The 17,334-nt window shown below is 46.3% G+C and overlaps 1 protein-coding gene across 2 annotated transcripts in view; it reads right to left on the reverse strand.

Moving 5' to 3' along the window:
• Positions 1 to 16,145, reverse strand: part of LOC138303566 (ephrin type-B receptor 5-like) — a 209,640-nt gene extending 193,495 nt beyond the window's left edge. The window contains exon 1 of one of the 2 annotated variants that reach the window (XM_069242826.1): positions 15,741 to 16,145. The gene's annotated coding sequence lies outside the window, so the exon portion shown is untranslated. The remainder of the gene's footprint in view (positions 1 to 15,740) is intronic. The other variant, XM_069242827.1, reaches the window with a different exon arrangement.
• Between the last annotated feature and the right edge of the window lie 1,189 nt (positions 16,146 to 17,334).

Below are 17,334 nucleotides of genomic sequence, written 5' to 3' on the forward strand. Positions count from 1 at the left end.
ACTGACCACTATTAGGATGGCCACAATCGGGGCAAGCAACATGGACATTTTTACATAGCAATCTATGCTGCTTAATAATGAAACTTTGGGATTTTAATGAGTAATCACCATAAAATATATGGTGTATGTTTATTTTCAGTAAGAAAGATGCTCTCAATGAAATTTTGTAATGATTTTTAGAAGCACAACAAAAATAAAGAGTGCTAGCATTGACTTGTTTGCATAGGAAGGTGAGCTGACGGAGGAGATAATATGTAAGTTGTGTTGAATTTCAATTTTGCTAATGCAACTTATGCAAGAGAGGGTCGTTCGTGAGTCATGGAAGACAGAGACATTGTTAGCATTCTGAGCCTGTCCTCATTTATTTTTATTACTTTTTAAGTTGAAAAAAATAGCGTTATTATTACTGAAGGATTCTGAAGTGGAGTTTCTTGTTGCAGCCACAGTGTGTATTCAGTGATTTAATGTGCTGTGAAGAGACTTGGGCAGATTGTAGTTTTGTTAATCCTTGAACTGTAGATTTTGTTTTTCATTATTTCAAAGATATTTTTGCATGTATTTCTGTGTACTTTAAGGGTCCTATTATGAGTTTGGTGGAGGGGAACACTCGTCAGCCAAACTCCTACTGGGGTGGTCCCGGCATGCAGGTGACCTCCCCGCTGACCCCATTAAGACTTTCCCGCTGGGCTGACCAGCCCAGCGGGAAAATGGCAGCAGCATTGTCGCTGGCTGGTAACTGGCACCAACACCCTCGAAATGCGCACTGTCTTCCTTATGAAGAGCAGGTGTAAGACAGGTGATGAGATTAGATGTTCTATAAGCATGAGCGTGCGCAGTATCGCAACAATTAGTGTGGTCTTAGATCCTGACTCGGTGGTGGCTGTCGGGGAACTGAACTTATTTGAATTAATTGTGATGTTTGCTCTCTGAATTCCTTGCCATGCCTCCTTGCTGTTGGAAGCTCATCTGCTGTCCCAAGTGCTTATTTTGTAAAAATGTGACTGCTGGGCGCATCCCGGGAGGCCACTGCAGCCTGCATCAAGCATTGCCCCATTAGCTCTGCCAATGACCATATCAACACAACGTCTAACCGTCACGCTCCTATAGGAGTGACAATTCATACTATTCAAGGGCACCCAAAGCTATAACAATGGCATAAGTGGCAGGTAATGTTTTTTTTTTAATGTACAATGACTTATTGAACACTTTTTGTGTTCTTCTCAGAATTAGACAGACAGCGGCACTATGTGGTTGACTGTCACTAAAGCCTGTGCTGAAACTTAATTCCCGGTGACGAGCAGCAGAAAACACCGGCTCAAATGAAGCACTGCTTGTCTCTTAACTTCCAAAAGAAGGGGAAAGAAATGAGAGAAATGTACTGGAAACAGCACGCTATCCTATTTACTGTGCTGGTAAGAACTGAGCGCAACTGATTAGAGCATTGTTGACAACAATATACCCCAATCCTTGTAGTCTTTTATCATGGGTTCACACGTCAGAATCAAGAGACTGAAGCCAAGTGCACCGATGTGAGACATGGCAGAGGAGCGCTGGTCCTTCTGCCCCAGTGGTCGCGCGCGGAAGATCCGGGCTCTGCCCTGCTCTGTGGTCTGAGAAGGAGGATGTGCTGTTTCATCTCTGGAGGATGCTGAACAATCACAGATGGATTTCTGCTGCCAGGGACTCACCACTGTGATACGGCTGACATGCTCTTAGTGTAATGAAGCTTGAAAGAAGAGGACACCAATCAATTGCAATGTTATCTCAAGTGTACACAAGTGAGGAAAATGCATCCACTGAGGTAAGCAGGAGGAACCAACCAATCCCCAGGGTCGCTGGTGCTCCAAACCCCACCCTAGCAGCCTTCACGAAATGCTTCCGCCACAAACACAAGGCATGGCAGAATAATGAAACCTCTTTTGAGGAGCACACACTGTGTTGCTTTAATTGTCACGAAGAGCACCAGAATTTCAAAATCTGAGATGATTTTTCTTTGAACATAATTTTTCATGGAAAGCATTCTTTTTTTCAGATTATGAGGAAAGGCAAACTGCCCACTGCTCTAGCTGTGAACGGGGATTTCTTTTTTTTACAAAAGTACATTTTTAGCTGTGGAAGGCAAGAGTCAACCACAGCTGGGTCTAGGAACCAATGCAGCCATGGAAAAGATGCTCAGACCTGCCCTTTCCATCCGTCCCCTTGCTTACTTTCCATCCATTCTATCTCTCTCTCCCCTTGTCTCCATTCCCTGTTCTCCCTTGCTGACCGCCTTTTCTCCACACCCCGCTGCGTCCCATTTCTGTCTCTCTTGAAGCCTCCCCTGTCCCTGCTCCAATGAGCCTGAGAGCTTGTGATCTGACAGGGGCACCAGGAGCAGCCCCCTGAGGTAAACACCGCCCTCCAGGGGCCTCGCCCACTGATGGGAGTGCCTGGTGTAATGATAGGCCTGCTCAGCCCTGCAGTCAGTTACACCAGTGAGTAGCACAGACAGTGTGTCATGGGCTCTAGTGCAAGAAAGGAAATGGTACTCCTGGCTGCTGTTTGAATTACAAAGTATAGCATAATCAAGGTTTAGTGGTCCACTCATGCCTCTGGGCTCTGGTACCACCGCACCTGCTGCAGCGATGGAAGCTGTGCCCCCGAAATCAGTACACGGAGGGGTTGAACAGTTGAAACAGTTGAAAGAAGCACAGAAGAGTGAGAGAGCAGCAGGAGTGAAACAAAGAAAAGAAGAAACTTTGGTGAGGCCGGAGCCTCCTGGGTCCTAGTAGCAGTAGGCTTCAGTGGACCCTCCTGCATCATCCTCCCCAATGAGGAATAGTGACCCAGCCCTGTTCATTGGTCCATAAACGTTTCAGAGTCGCCAGCGTATCAGTGCTTAGTTTGAAAAAAGAAATTGACAGGGCCCTCATCAGGAGGGCACCTCAGCTTGCAGCACCCATTGCCCTTCCATCACTACCAAAGACAGTACCAACGCAACTATTAACCATCACATTCCTAGAGATGTGGCAATTCTGACTATTCGGGTCCCCAAACATATAGGAATGGCTTGGACACCAGGTATTAGTCATTTTTAATGTATATTGTATTAATAAATATCTGTTGTTATCTAAATTAGATAAACATTGCCACCATGTGGCAGCCTGTCATAAGTGCTGGTGTTGACAACTAAGTGCTGGTGCTGAGCACTGGAATCCGCCGGCTCAAATTAAGCACTGCAGTGTATCCTCCATGCTGCAAACTTTCTCCAGACATTCGACATGAGTATAAGAGGGAGCCAGATATTTCACAACCTTCAGACAGAAGAGGGTCAGGTGTAAGATGGATTTTTCCATCCCCTGAGCAGTGTGTTTTGGAAGTGAGATTCATATTACAGCTCAATACCTGTGATATCCATCATGCTGACTTGCAAAAGAAGTTCAGCTAAGTAAATCTCCTGAAGAGTTTCAAATTTGGCAGACTGAGGGCCAGATTTATTAACACTTTGTGTCATGGTTGCACCACTTTTGTGGCGCATCCGTGACATAAAATGATAGTAGATATTTACAAAGCCACACAAGGGGTGATTTGTGCCATCTTGCCTGGCTTTGTAAAAATAATGTAATGCAGTGCATCAGCTTGCATGGTAATTCATTGTATTTCATTCTGGGAGGTGTTCCATGGGTGGAACATGGGTGTTCCCATGCACCCACCCATGTATTCCATGCAATCCCAGATTTATAAAGGTTTGTAAAACTGTGATTGCGTGTCAGCGCCACGCCTCACAGAGGGTGGAATAATCAGGAGAAAAATATTTTTCTCCTCATTATTTCCACTTTCTACGTGTGCTACAACCTGCAGCACACATACAAAGAGGAAATGCCTTGAGATATTGTTTTTATGAAGGAAGGTAACCCTTCCTGCCCAAAAACAATTCTCCTGGTAATGCAGGCACCCTTCCACCACAGTGCAGGGGTGCCTGTGTTGACGCTAGTCTGCATGAAGTACGTCAGCGCTATGAGAGAGAGAAGTGCACCATATCGTAGTAAATATGGCGCATGTCTGCTCCCCCCCTTTCATACAACGTAGCACAGCATGTTGCGCTGGTACACCGCGTTGCCTGAAAGGTTAGTACATTTGGTACATTTGGCCCTGAAAGTTGAAATTGAAAGGATTTCTGCCTGAGATGAAAGAGGTAGGAACTGAATAAGCTTTGAGTGTAATGTTCTACAAAACTCAACACAAATGTAGTGGAGACTCCTGTAGAGATATTAAGACTTCTGCTTTGAGGTAATCTACATAGACTGCTGTCCTCAGGTACTATTTATATATGCGCTCCACGGCAGGGAAATAGGGTGAAAGTCGGAAAGTAGTGCTGAATCGGGATTGGATTTTTTTAAACAGGGTACCACACTAGCTGTTTCCCAGGCACCAGGCAAAACTCCTTAGTGTAAAGATCTAGCAAAGAGTGGCACATAAATAGGGCAGATTACATCAATAATCTGATGCAGGATATCGGGGGGGATCAAAGGGGAAGGCAGACTTGCAACTCATACCCCATGGGTGCTTATGAATGATGAAAACTAAATGCATGTAGCCAAGCCAGTTCTAGCCTTAGACTAGCAGGATCAGAAGTGAAGACCAGCACACTGGGCTCGGTTGTATGACACAACAAGGCAGGTAAAACATTGCATGTGTGTTAGAAATGGGATCTTTGGTTGGCAGTCAGGTTACCCCCTGTCCAAGCAAGAACCCTCACTCTAGTCAGGGCAAGTCACACACAATCCAAATTATCCTGTGCCCACCCTCTGGTAGCTTGGCACTGAGCAGTCAGGCTTAACTTAGAAGGCAATGTGTAAAGTATTTGTGCAATAAATCATACAATAACACTATATAGCACCACAAAAATACACCACACAGTGTTTAGAAAAATATTTAATATTTATCTGGATATTTGTAGGTCAAAACAATAAAGAGGCAATATGAAATTGTGGAGATATCACTGAAAAGTGATATAAAGTGTCTTAAGTCTTTAAAAAGCAAACAAAGTCTCTTTCAAGCACAAAGTACCAGGTTTGGAGTGTAAAATCTCTGCAAAGGGCCGCAGAGGAGAAGATGCGTGGAAAAATGGTGTGTGCGTCGGTTTCGCCCCTTCACACACGGACTCGCGTCGTTATTTTTAACACGGGGAAGACGTGCGTCGATTTCCGGTGCGCGGTCAGTCTCCTCTGGGGTTCGCGAGTTTTTCAGACGCCCCGGGGTCTGTGCGTGAAATCCTTGGCTTGTTGTCCGGCTGCACGTCGTTCTGGTGGGATGTGCGTGGAATTTTCTTCCTCACAGCAGGCGCTGCGTTGATTTCCTCTCTGGAAGTCGGGTGGTGATGTCCAGACGGGTCGTGCGCCGAAGTTCCGGTCGCACTGCAGGCGACGTGTCGATCTTTTCCTTGCGGGGTCGAGCAGCGTCTTTCCGGATCGATGTGCATTGAATTTTTCAATGCGGAGCTAGCTGTACGTCAAATTTTTCAGCCCACAAGGAGTCCAATTGAAAGATGGAAGTCTTTTTGGTCCTGAGACTTCAGGGAACAGGAGGCAAGCTCTGTCCAACCTCTTGGAGAGCACTTCTGCAGCAAGGCAGGAGTTCAGCAAGGCAGCAGGCCAACAGCAAGGCAGCAGTCCTTTGTAGAAAGCAGTCAGGTGAGTCCTTTGAGCAGCCAGGCAGTTCTTCTTGGCAGGATGCAGGTTCTGGTTCAGGCTTCTTCTCCAGCAAGTGTCTGAGTTGGTAGGGCAGAGGCCCTGTTTTATACCCAAATGTGCCTTTGAAGTGGGGGAGACTTCCAAGAGTGGCTTAGAAGTGCACCAGGTCCCCTTTCAGTTTGATCCTGTCTGCCAGGGTCCCAGTAGGGGGTGTGGCAGTCCTTTGTGTGAGAGCAGGCCCTCCACCCTCCCAGCCCAGGAAGACCCATTCAAAATGCAGATGTATGCAAGTGAGGCTGAGTACCCTGTGTTTGGGGTGTGTCTAAGTGAATGCACAAGGAGCTGTCAACTAACCGCAGCCAGATGTGGATTGTAAGGCACAGAAAGATTTAAGTGCAAAGAAATGCTCACTTTCTAAAAGTGGCATTTCTAGAATAGTAATATTAAATCCAACTTCACCAGTCAGCAGGCTTTTGTATTACCATTCTGGCCATACTAAATATGACCTTCCTACTCCTTTCAGATCAGCAGCTACCACTTCAATATTGTATGAGGGCAGCCCCAATGTTAGCCTATGAAGGGAGTAGGCCTCACAGTAGTGTAAAAACGAATTTCGGAGTTTTACACTACCAGGACATGTAAACTACATAGGTACATGTCCTGCCTTTCACCCACACAGCAGCCTGCCCGAGGGGTTACCTAGGGCACCCATTAGTGGTGACTTATATGTAGAGAAAGGGGAGTTTTAGGCTTGGTAAGTACTTTTAAATGCCAAGTCGAGGTGACAGGGAAATTGCACACACAGGCCTTGCAATGGCCGGCCTGAGACAAGATAAAGGGGCTACTTAAGTGGGTGGCACAACCAGTGCTGCTGGCCCACTAGTAGCATTTAATCTACAGGCCCTATGCACATATAGTGCACATTACTAGGGAGTTATAAGTAGATTAAATAGTCCAATTGGGTATGATCCAATATTACCATGTTTAAAGGGAGAGAGCATACGCACTTTATCACTGGTTAGCAGTGATAAAGTGTTCAGAGTCTAAAAGCCAGCAAAAACAGTGTCCAAAAAGTGGGGGGAGGCAGGCAAAAAGTTAGGGGTGACCACCCTAAGGCATGTCAGATCTAACAATGTGTTTGCAACGCATTTTTTACCCCGCATTTTTTAGCACGTTTATGTTTTTACCTTACACGCCATTCCCACGCATTATTAGCCTAGCTAAGTAAGTATTAGTAAGGTAAGTTTAAATAAATATATGTTTATATATTTGTCTTTTTGGGGGGAGGCCGTCGAACCTCCATACTTACCCTGGAAAAGGCTTGCATGGTAAAGGCCTATACGTGGTAATAAATGAGTCGTAAGTGTACTGCGATGTAAAATCGTGTTGTAAAGACTATTTCCCACTGTGGTCATACTGGTGCCACGTGCCAAATGCAATGCTGCACCACTGTACTGCAGGTGTGTCAAAAAGATGTTCACACTTTAGGAGCTCAGGAGTGATAGCCATCTGCTTAGGCCCAGCCCTGTTGTCAACCCTTCTATGCAAACTCATGGAGTTGCAAGGTTTTTGGTCTGCAGATGTGTGTGGGTAAATGACTCTGGCACACTTCTGTCATGCACACTTTCTCAAACTGCATTGTAGATTGTGGCATGTGGCATATATACCTGGGCATAATTTAAATGACACCAGAGTATTAGGGGTGATTTTGGTAATTCAGTGTTACTCGTTGATGCAGAATTACCAGTAATTAGGTGAGTACTCCTGCTCACATAATTAAGAGTAATTTGAAGGAAAAAATCTGACTGCGGGAGCACATTTAGCAAGCGTGAGTAGCTGCCGTGCTGCATTTAGCCTTGTTTCTTACAATAAAATTCATACCCACGTCCTTAGTGGATGAAGAGGTGCATTTTGTGCTAAGAAAATAGTACTAAATGCCAGTAGTAAGTCAGGGGGAAATAATCCTGAAAGAGCACTGTTAGCAAGCCCGAGGGCTGTTCGCACTGACTATTCACCTTCTGCTGCATTTAAAGCTATTTCTGAGCACATAATGCATTCTCGAGTCAATTTTGTACTCGAGAGGGCATTTTCGCACTTGGAGCACTAAGTACAGAATTACTCTTCTCTCATTATGTACGTGTATTCTTGCACAATTCTCCACACGATTGTGATACACAGAATTACAAAAGTTACGCCAACCTTTATTAACATGCAAGTGTGCATCAAATGTTGGAACAAAATAAAAAACATCTGTGTAAACTGAGGCATTTGATACTCATTTGCTGTCAACTGAAGTCACCAATTTCCCACACAGAAGGCAGAGTGACCCGAAGACCAAGGCCTCCGATGGCTGGTGAGTCCCAGGGTCTGCACACAGCGTGTGCCTGGGTCTGAGCCCCGTGTGCACCGCAGCATGGGGGGCACCAACATCTGCATGCGGTCCACCCCTAAATCTGCTTTGCAGCTGCTACTAACAGCCAAGAGATAGATTCCCTGAGTGTCCATGTCTTAAAGCAAATGTTAATTTAATGATCAGAAACCATAATTAAGGAAAAAAGATTTTGTGCCCTTAAGCGAGAAGCCCAATTTGTAACATTTCCAAAGGTTCTTTTAGGGACGAGTTAATTTATTATCTAAATAATGTATTGACTATGTCCATCCGTATAATCTAAATTTTTGGGGGGAGTGAATGCCTCAGAGGAACTCTTTGCACAGTGCAAGATGCTTTATGCTGGGGAAAACCGCTGAATGGAATCGCAGGAGAATGAAGTCTTCCGGAAGAGTGATCAATCTCTCCTGGCCAAACCAAGCGCAACTAAAGTGGAATTGAAGGACCATGGCTAACGGTCTCTTTCTGTCGCAGCCTAGACACAGCTTACTTTTTGATATCACTGCTCACTCCAGTTTTTGCTGTTTTCTTGCACTTTATATGCCACTAGGTACTCTATATCAACTGCAGAAGACCTCATTGGTCTTTCCGCGAGTCAAACATGTGACCATCAGATCGCGCCAGATGTTAGCCGCAAGCCCTTGACCCATCATGCCAGCTGTTAGCGAAGGCTTACATGAATTATGGAGCGTGATTTGAATTACATTGACGACTGACAAGCATCTCATTTCATCAGGGCCATCCCACTACAACAGCGTCCATATGTTTTGTCACCCATGAAGCCCAACAGGTGACTTTTTGCAACCATTGTTTTTGGAAAATACATATCACACATTGAAAACTATCCTGTTGTAGAGAAAGATCAGACTTGAATAATGCAGTTAATGCACTAACATTTTTGTCCAAGTATATAGAATTGTTTAATTTGGTTTTCATTAAATCTAGAGCACAGATCGCAAAAGGTACAAACAGATGTTCATGGCCTGGCACCGAGTGTGTGGCATGAATTCTGTAGGATGCTTGAGTATGTGGGAGAAATTAGATCCATTACCAGCTGCACCCCAAAAAAGTCAGTACCACTCTGCTGTGACAATTACATATGCTCAGAAAGTATGGGGTACCACGAGAAGCAAAACACACCAATGGCCCCTTGTTAAGTTTCAGGTGCTCATCCTTAGTCATTAAGCACTCTGTCATGATCTATTTAGCACAAAATGTTCTTCTGTGTGTTTTATAGAAAGGGTATTTGATTATTTGCAGAAATACTCAGGCATAATTCAAGTGTTTGTACCGAACTAGTTCTGTTTGAAAATATTGATTTATGACAAGCTCTTCATTACAGACATCAGCAAACAAGCTTCACATCATGCAGCCACTTATTTAGGGTTGAAAAGAACAGAAAAAGGAAAAATAAAAAGACAACGATTTATAGTATTGTTTCAACACACTACACGTCGACATATTATTCATCAGTTCAGTCACCGCCATCATTTAAATAGTTAGCAGGTCAATTGCAACTTGAAGTGGAATAAAAACAGACATATTCTTTATATAACTGAGTGGGGTGAATCACACGAAACTAGCAAAGTGTTTTAAGTTTTTGTGGAAATTCATAGAGCATCATGTGTTAATAGTAATTAATTTTCCATTAGTAAGTGTAGTGAATGAATATACATTCATTTATGTACCTTCGTTTACTATAAACTAAAAGAAAGAATTCATTATTACTTTATTCAGTGCTTAATTTGTAAATAAAGAGGTGCCGGTGCTCAAAGCCCTTCTCTTAAACACGAGGTTGCTGTAATTAAATCTGCCAGCACTGAATACTGAGGCAGCGTAATCCTGAAGCCATATCAGGCCTCTTCAATCCATTTACAACCACTCCCTGCCCCTTCAGCTCATCCCGCAACTTTCTACTTTCTCCCTTTATGACGCTTTTTCGTTTTTCCTTCTTCCGTCTATCTCATATGTGTCTTTCGCTCGCAGCAAATGCTTGAGGCTGAAGACTAAGCCCCGGCCCTCACAAATAAGTGCCGGTGCTCAGCACCGGAAACAACAAGCACAAATTAACCACTGACTTTATTGTATGGCTGATGACTTATTTAGGCAAAAACATGGGGTACTATATGGCTGATGACTGCAATGGTTGCACCCTTTTAGGGTTTTGTAATTGCAGAATTTGTGGACACCTTTTGAACATTGAAAATCACTGGGTCAAGCACTGGAGAGGTGAGTGGAAAGGTATCTTGTAGGACAGGATGTCAGTATCTTGATGTTATATAACTCACTGTGTTCCCTTTTTCTGCCACATTCATACTGAATTTACATGATTAGTAAATTTGTGTGACCCAGTGAATTTAGGGGGGCGGAAACATTTAATGATGGATTGATTTCTATTCAAGCTTAATTATCATCCAATTACAAAAAAACTCTTGGTTTTATTCCTGATAGGACATAATTATGTTACATAATGATATATTTTTAAATCCATTTCATTTTTAATGAATGGATAACTAGTTAAATGATTACAGTGTCTAAATTGAAGACCGATGTGCGATCTGTTGAACCATGTCTTTAGGTTGCGCGTGCAAGCGCTTTGACCTGTTGTAAGTTTTGTGGGATTTTAACCACGCCCACTGTACACCCATCACTATCGCTCGTTCATCGGCTTGCCTTTTTAAAAATCCTTTGTTATCATTCATAAATGCTTTACGCTTGTCCCTCCTTGAGGCGGTTTTGTTACCACCTTGTATACCGACCCTGTTACATGGATAATTGCACGATTGACCATACATTAGGCTGCGAGCAAATTTCTTTTTCCTTTTGTTTCTCTTCTTCGCACTCATGCTAATGGTGGCAGTGATGCTTTGAATCGGTCCGCTTACGTCAACTGTTTCACTTTTCATTTTCAATTTACGTGGCAAGAAAAGCCCAATTAGAAATTACAATGCTAATAGCTCTAACTCGAGCAAACGCGAGACCCGTTGCATTGTAAATACTTGTTATTATTTTAGATTTTTCTTTTGCTTTTTTCAGCCTTATGAAAGTGGCCTGTGCACTGCAAAACATGTGTTGGCTGAAGTCTGTAATGCAGAGATTTTTAAGGAATTACTGATGCTTTTTTGTAGGGCTTCCTTCTTTTTGAATTTGTGAAGCTCTGCATACTGACTTGCTATTGAGCTAAAATTATCCTGCAGAAGATTTCTTGGTATTTAAGGATTAAGCGTTTCAGGAAGATTTAATAATTATGTTGGAAAGTCAAAATATATAAAGATTTACAAAATAATCAGAAATTGTCTCTCTGTGGGATTGTTAGAAATGGGGATTTTGGTTGGCAGTCAGGTTACCCTCTGTCCATGCAAGAACCCTCACTCTAGTCAGGGTAAATCACACATAATCCAAAATTATCCTGTGCCCACCCTTTGGTAGCTTGGCACGAGCAATCAGGCTTAACTTAGAAGGCAATGTGTAAAGTATTTGTGCAATAAATCACACAATAACACCATATAACACCACAAAAATACACCACACAGTGTTTAGAAAAATATATAATATTTATCTGGATAATTGCGGGTCAAAACGAATAAAGATGCAATGTGAAATTGTAGAGATATCACTGAAAAGTGATATAAAGTGCCTTAAGTCTTTAAAAAGCAAACAAAGGCGGTCATTCTGACCCTGGCGGTCAAAGACCGCCAGGGCGGAGGACCGCGGGAGCACCGCCGACAGGCCGGCGGTGCTCCAATGGGGATTCCGACCGCGGCGGTAAAGCCGCGGTCGGACCGGCACCACTGGCGGGCTCCCGCCAGTGTACCGCCGCCCCATTGAATCCTCCACGGCGGCGCAGCTTGCTGCACCGCCGAGGGGATTCCCACCCCCCCTACCGCCATCCAGATCCCGGCGGTCCGACCGCCGGGATCCGGATGGCGGTAGGGGGGGTCGCGGGGCCCCTGGGGGCCCCTGCAGTGCCCATGCCACTGGCATGGGCATTGCAGGGGCCCCCGTAAGAGGGCCCCTAAATGTATTTCACTGTCTGCTGCGCAGACAGTGAAATACGCTACGGGTGCAACTGCACCCGTCGCACAGCTTCCACTCCGCCGGCTCGATTCCGAGCCGGCTTCATCGTGGAAGCCTCTTTCCCGCTGGGCTGGCGGGCGGCCTGAAGGCGACCGCCCGCCAGCCCAGCGGGAAAGTCAGAATTACCGCTGCGGTCTTTCGACCGCGGAACGGTAAGCTGACGGCGGGACTTTGGCGGGCGGCCTCCGCCGCCCGCCAAGGTCAGAATGAGGGCCAAAGTCTCTTTCAAGCACAAAGTACCTGGTTTGGAGTGGAAAATCTCCGCAAAGGGCCGCAGAAGAAGAGATACATGGAAAAATGGTGTGTGCGTTGATTTCTCCCCAGCACACACGGACTTGCGTCGTTATTTTTCACGCGGAGAAGTCGTGCCTCGTTTTCCGGCGCGCAGACAATATCTTTCTGTGGGTCGCGGGATTACCAGATGTCCCGGGGTCTGTGCGTGGATTCTCCTGCTTGTTTTCCGGCTGCGCGTCGTTCCGCGGGGCTGTGCGTCGAAGTTTCGCTCTCACGGCAGGCGTTGCGTCAATTTCCCCTCTGGATGTCGGGCGGCGTTGTCCTAGCGAGGCTGTGCGTCGAAGTTCCGGTCGCCCCGAAGGCGTCGCGTCGATCAGCGTCGGTGTGCGGCGATTTTCTCACCGCGGAGCAAGCTATGCGTCGAAATTTTCGGCGCATGGAGAGTCCAAATAAAAAAGAGAAGTCTTTTTGGTCCTGAGACTTCAGGGAACAGGAGGCCAGCTCTATCCAAGCCCTTGGAGAAAACTTTTACAGCCAGACAAGAGTTCAGCAGGGCAGCAGGGCAACAGCAAGGCAGCAGTTCTTTGTAGAAAGCAGTCAGGTGAGTCCTTTGGGCAGCCAGGCCGTTCTTCTTGGCAGGTTGCAGGTTCTGGTTCAGGTTTCTTCTCCAGCAAGTGTCTGATGAGGTAGGACAGAGGCCCTGTTTTATACCCAAATGTGCCTTTGAAGTGGGGGAGACTTCAAAGAGTGGCTAAGAAGTGCACCAGGTCCCCTTTCAGTTCAATCCTTCAGTTCAGCCCCAATGTTAGCTTATGAAGGGAGCAGGTCTCACAGTACTGCAAAAACGAATTTAGGAGGTGTACACTACCAGGACATGTAAACTACACAGGTACATGTCCTGCGTTTCACTCACACAGCACCCTGCTCTAGGGGTTACCTAGGGCACACATTAGAGGGGACTTATATGTGGAGAAAGGGGAGGTTTAGGCATGGCAAGTACTTTTAAATGCCAAGTCGAAGTGACAGTGAAACTGCACACACAGGCCCTGCAATGGCAGGCCTGAGACAATGTAAAGGGGCTACTTAAGTGGGTGACACAACCAGGGCTGCAGGCCCACTAGTAGCATTTCATCCACAGGCCCTAGGCACATATAGTGCACCTTACTAGGGACTCATAAGTACATTAAATAGTCCAATCAGGTATGATCCAAGGTTACCATGTTTAAAGGGAGAGAGCATATGCACTTTAGCACTGGTCAGCAGTGGTAAAGTGTGCAGAGTCTAAGAGCCAGCAAAAACAGGTCCAAAAAGTGGAGGGAGGCAGGCAAAAAGTTAGAGGTGACCACCCTAAAGCATGTCAGGTCTATTTTGGTGTAAATGTAAAACTTTTCATAACTCTGAAAGAACTCCAGGCGTAATAAAAGATATCTACCTAAGTATACATTTTGCATTCTGTGCTTGCATGCATAAATATTTATGCATGCAAAATTGCAACAAATATGCAATTTTGCATCTGTAAATTAAATGCAAAAACGAACTTCCATAACTAGTTCTCTTTTTCTACTTTTCCAAGAACTTTGCCAATGGGAAAACTAGTACCTTCCAATCACTATTGGGGTGTTCCCTTGTCATTTTCGACGTAAGAATGCACAAAATCCCGCCTTTGTTTGGAGAACTTCTGCGCGCTTTTCCAGAGTGAAAGCTGTCTACGGATTAGGGGTGGATACCATGAAATGCAGTCTTTAGGAGTTATCCAGATCTTCCAGGTGGGCACAAGAACGCATTCCACAATTCCTCCCCAACGGTGGATTTGTGGATGTCTACAGTGCAAGCAGCAAATCCCATTTGACACAGTAAAAAGACTGCCAAGGTCTGTGGATCTGCATGAACCCTCCTACACAAAATAGGGCGGTAAGTCAGTACCAAGGATCTTCAGGTGGGTTCATCACCTCCTGGGTTCCTAGGTGGTCCAGTGTCCCCACGACAGCCCTCCTGGTCCCCCTCAATCTAGCTTGGGCTCCTTCCACTGGCCGTGCGCCTGGTGTGAGGGTGAAAGGGATATTCCTCTGGTCGGCGCAATGGCCGCCATCTACTCCTGCCTTTTGGGCCATTGCATGTGTGAAAGGAACCGGTTTGGGAGCGGTGGGGGCCGACTCCCCCCATCCCCACGTGGGCGAGCCTTTTACAGTCAACTCTTCAACCAGTGTGTAGAAAAAGGCTCCCTTCATACATGGGACAATTCACTCGGACATCTCCTGATGTCCTGGCCCCACAAATTACAAAACCGGTAGATTGTAACTGTGGAGAGACGGTGAGAGTAAGAGACTAGAGAAGGAACTCCTTCACTGGGTGTGCCCGGTAGCTTCGGAGGGGGTGTTTGGGTTGTTACACCCCCTAATATATGTGTTTTGTGACCAATAGTTGGGTACAGGTGCTTTCGGTCGGGTCGGCGCGGTGTCCGTAGGATCTCACCTGGGAGTTTTACATAAACACAGACAAGACCGCTCTGTTTGGAAAGACTTCACAAAGGTTGATTATTTCATAACATAATGTATTTTAACAGTATGTGCCACCGCGGTTGTCGGGGAACTGAAGCTGACACCCCCAATATTATTGCCAAACTACGCCTCGGATTGTAATTTATTAGATTCCGTTCCACGCGATCACCCCGCTGGCACTCAGTCAAGCGCACAGAAGCGCGCATCAAGGGGCGTACATGTCCCTTCGGAGGCCCGAAAACTCACACAGACAGCACTGACTGGCCCTGGCCGCTTTAAATCGACACAAGCGGGCGCTCTGGGATGAACAAAAAGGAAATTAAACACCATGTGCACCTAATTCTTATCTGAGCACGAATCGCTCAGCGAACACTTGTGTTACTGAGTGCACAGCCAGTCACCCCGGTGCACGCACCCTCCTCTGTGTACCTTACATCTCAGAGCCCACCGCAGGTGCAGGGGGCTCCCCACACAGCTGTCTCCGCCCGCGTCTTACCCACGCCAGGCGCAGACTTCATTCCACATTATCATCTCTGCCAGAGATCACACAGCCGCGGTGCATGCACAATTGTGAATGTGTTAGCGGATTACAAACACAAAGCCGGACTTTTCAGAGAGCTCGTAAGCCAACAGAAACAACAGCGACATGCGTGAGACATGCAAACTACAGAAGAGACACGTCCAGTGCCATATGCAGGGACAAAGGAGCAGCTGGCAGCCGGGCTGACCTACTTAAGGAACCCTCCGCTTCCCCGTCTTTCCGGTGCTTGTTCGGTGCACAGTTCCCGATGCTGACCTGCACAGGGGCAACTACTCCCTTCTGCCACCGTCTGCCCCCTCGCTGCTCCCCACCCTACCTCGGGCACTCACCTTCAGGCCTCAAAGGCGACGGGGTCCTTCCGCCTGGACGGCAGTGGAGCCATTGTGGCGGTGTGCTTCACCGAGTCTGGTGTGAGAGCCTCATGCTGCGCCCTGCTGCTTCCAGCCTGAGAGGGGTGGGATGGCGAGGCATGCCTCTCTGCACCGGGGGCAGCAAGGACTCTCCCCTTCTGTGCTCCCTCTAATCCCCCAGAGCCAAACTCAATCTCTGGCAGCGGTGTGCGCGAACACACACACACACGTACCTCCCAACACACGCACCACCACACACACACACATATACACACTCACACCGCATGCACACACACACACACACACACAGCATGCACACACACAAGCACGCCCCACACACAGACTCACACACACGTACCACCACACACACACATATACACACACACACACTCACAGCGCATGCACACATACACATACACACACAGCATGCACACACACACGCACCACCACGCATACACACGCACCACCACACACACAGACTCACACACACACACCTCCACACACACACACACATATACACACACACACTCACAGCACATGCACACACACACACATACATATACACACACATGCACCACCACACACACACATATACAGACACACACTCACAGCCCATGCACACACACACACGCACCCCCCACCCACATACACACACACACACACACCACCAAACACACACACATATACACACACACACTCACAGTGCGTGCACACACACATAGACACACACAGCATGCACACACACTCACAAAGCATGCACACACACAACACACACCCAACACACGCACCCTGTGGTAGCCTGGCACAGAGCAGTCAGGCTTAACTTAGAGCAATGTGTAAAGTATTTATAGAGCACTTCAAATAGTAATAAAGTGAAACACAACAGGAAAAATCCCACACCAATTTAGAAAAATAGACTACATTTTAATAAATAAAACAAATACCAAAACAACAAGGATCCAATCAGTAGAACCGGAGATATGCAGGTTTAACATTTCAGTAAACATAGTGCCACAAAGCACAGAGTACCAGCTGTGGGTATCTAGTTGTGCCGGACTGGGACACAGGCCTGATTTCAGGTTTGGCAGAGAGGGTTACTCCGTCACAAATGTGCTGTCATGCTGTCTACTGTATTACGATTCCATTATTTCCAACTGAAATTTTAAAATGACGGACGGGATATCCATCACGTTTTTGTGACAGAGTAACCCATCTGTCAAACTCTAAATCAGTCCTAAAGTCACAAGTTCAAGATGACTGTCATGTAGCGTGGGCCAGCTACATGGATGCAGTTAGGTTCACTGAACAAGAGTACCTTAAATCCTGGTTGCAGAGCTTTTCGAGGTCCTGAACCGAGAATGCATCCCTCAGTGGAGGCAATGCGTCGGTTCTGAGGAGTTGCAGAGTTGCGATGCAAGGTCCTGTGTCATCGTCAAGGATCTTGTCGATGGGGGTTGGTGATGTGAAGCCCGGCGTTGAGGATGCATCACGCAGTTGATGGAATGCGTTGGTTCTGAAGAGCTGCGAGGCTGCAATGTGAGAACCTATTCTGTCACCGTGGCTGCTGTCAATG

The sequence above is a fragment of the Pleurodeles waltl genome, chromosome 7, assembly GCF_031143425.1.
Source record: "Pleurodeles waltl isolate 20211129_DDA chromosome 7, aPleWal1.hap1.20221129, whole genome shotgun sequence".
NCBI lineage: Eukaryota > Metazoa > Chordata > Amphibia > Caudata > Salamandridae > Pleurodeles > Pleurodeles waltl.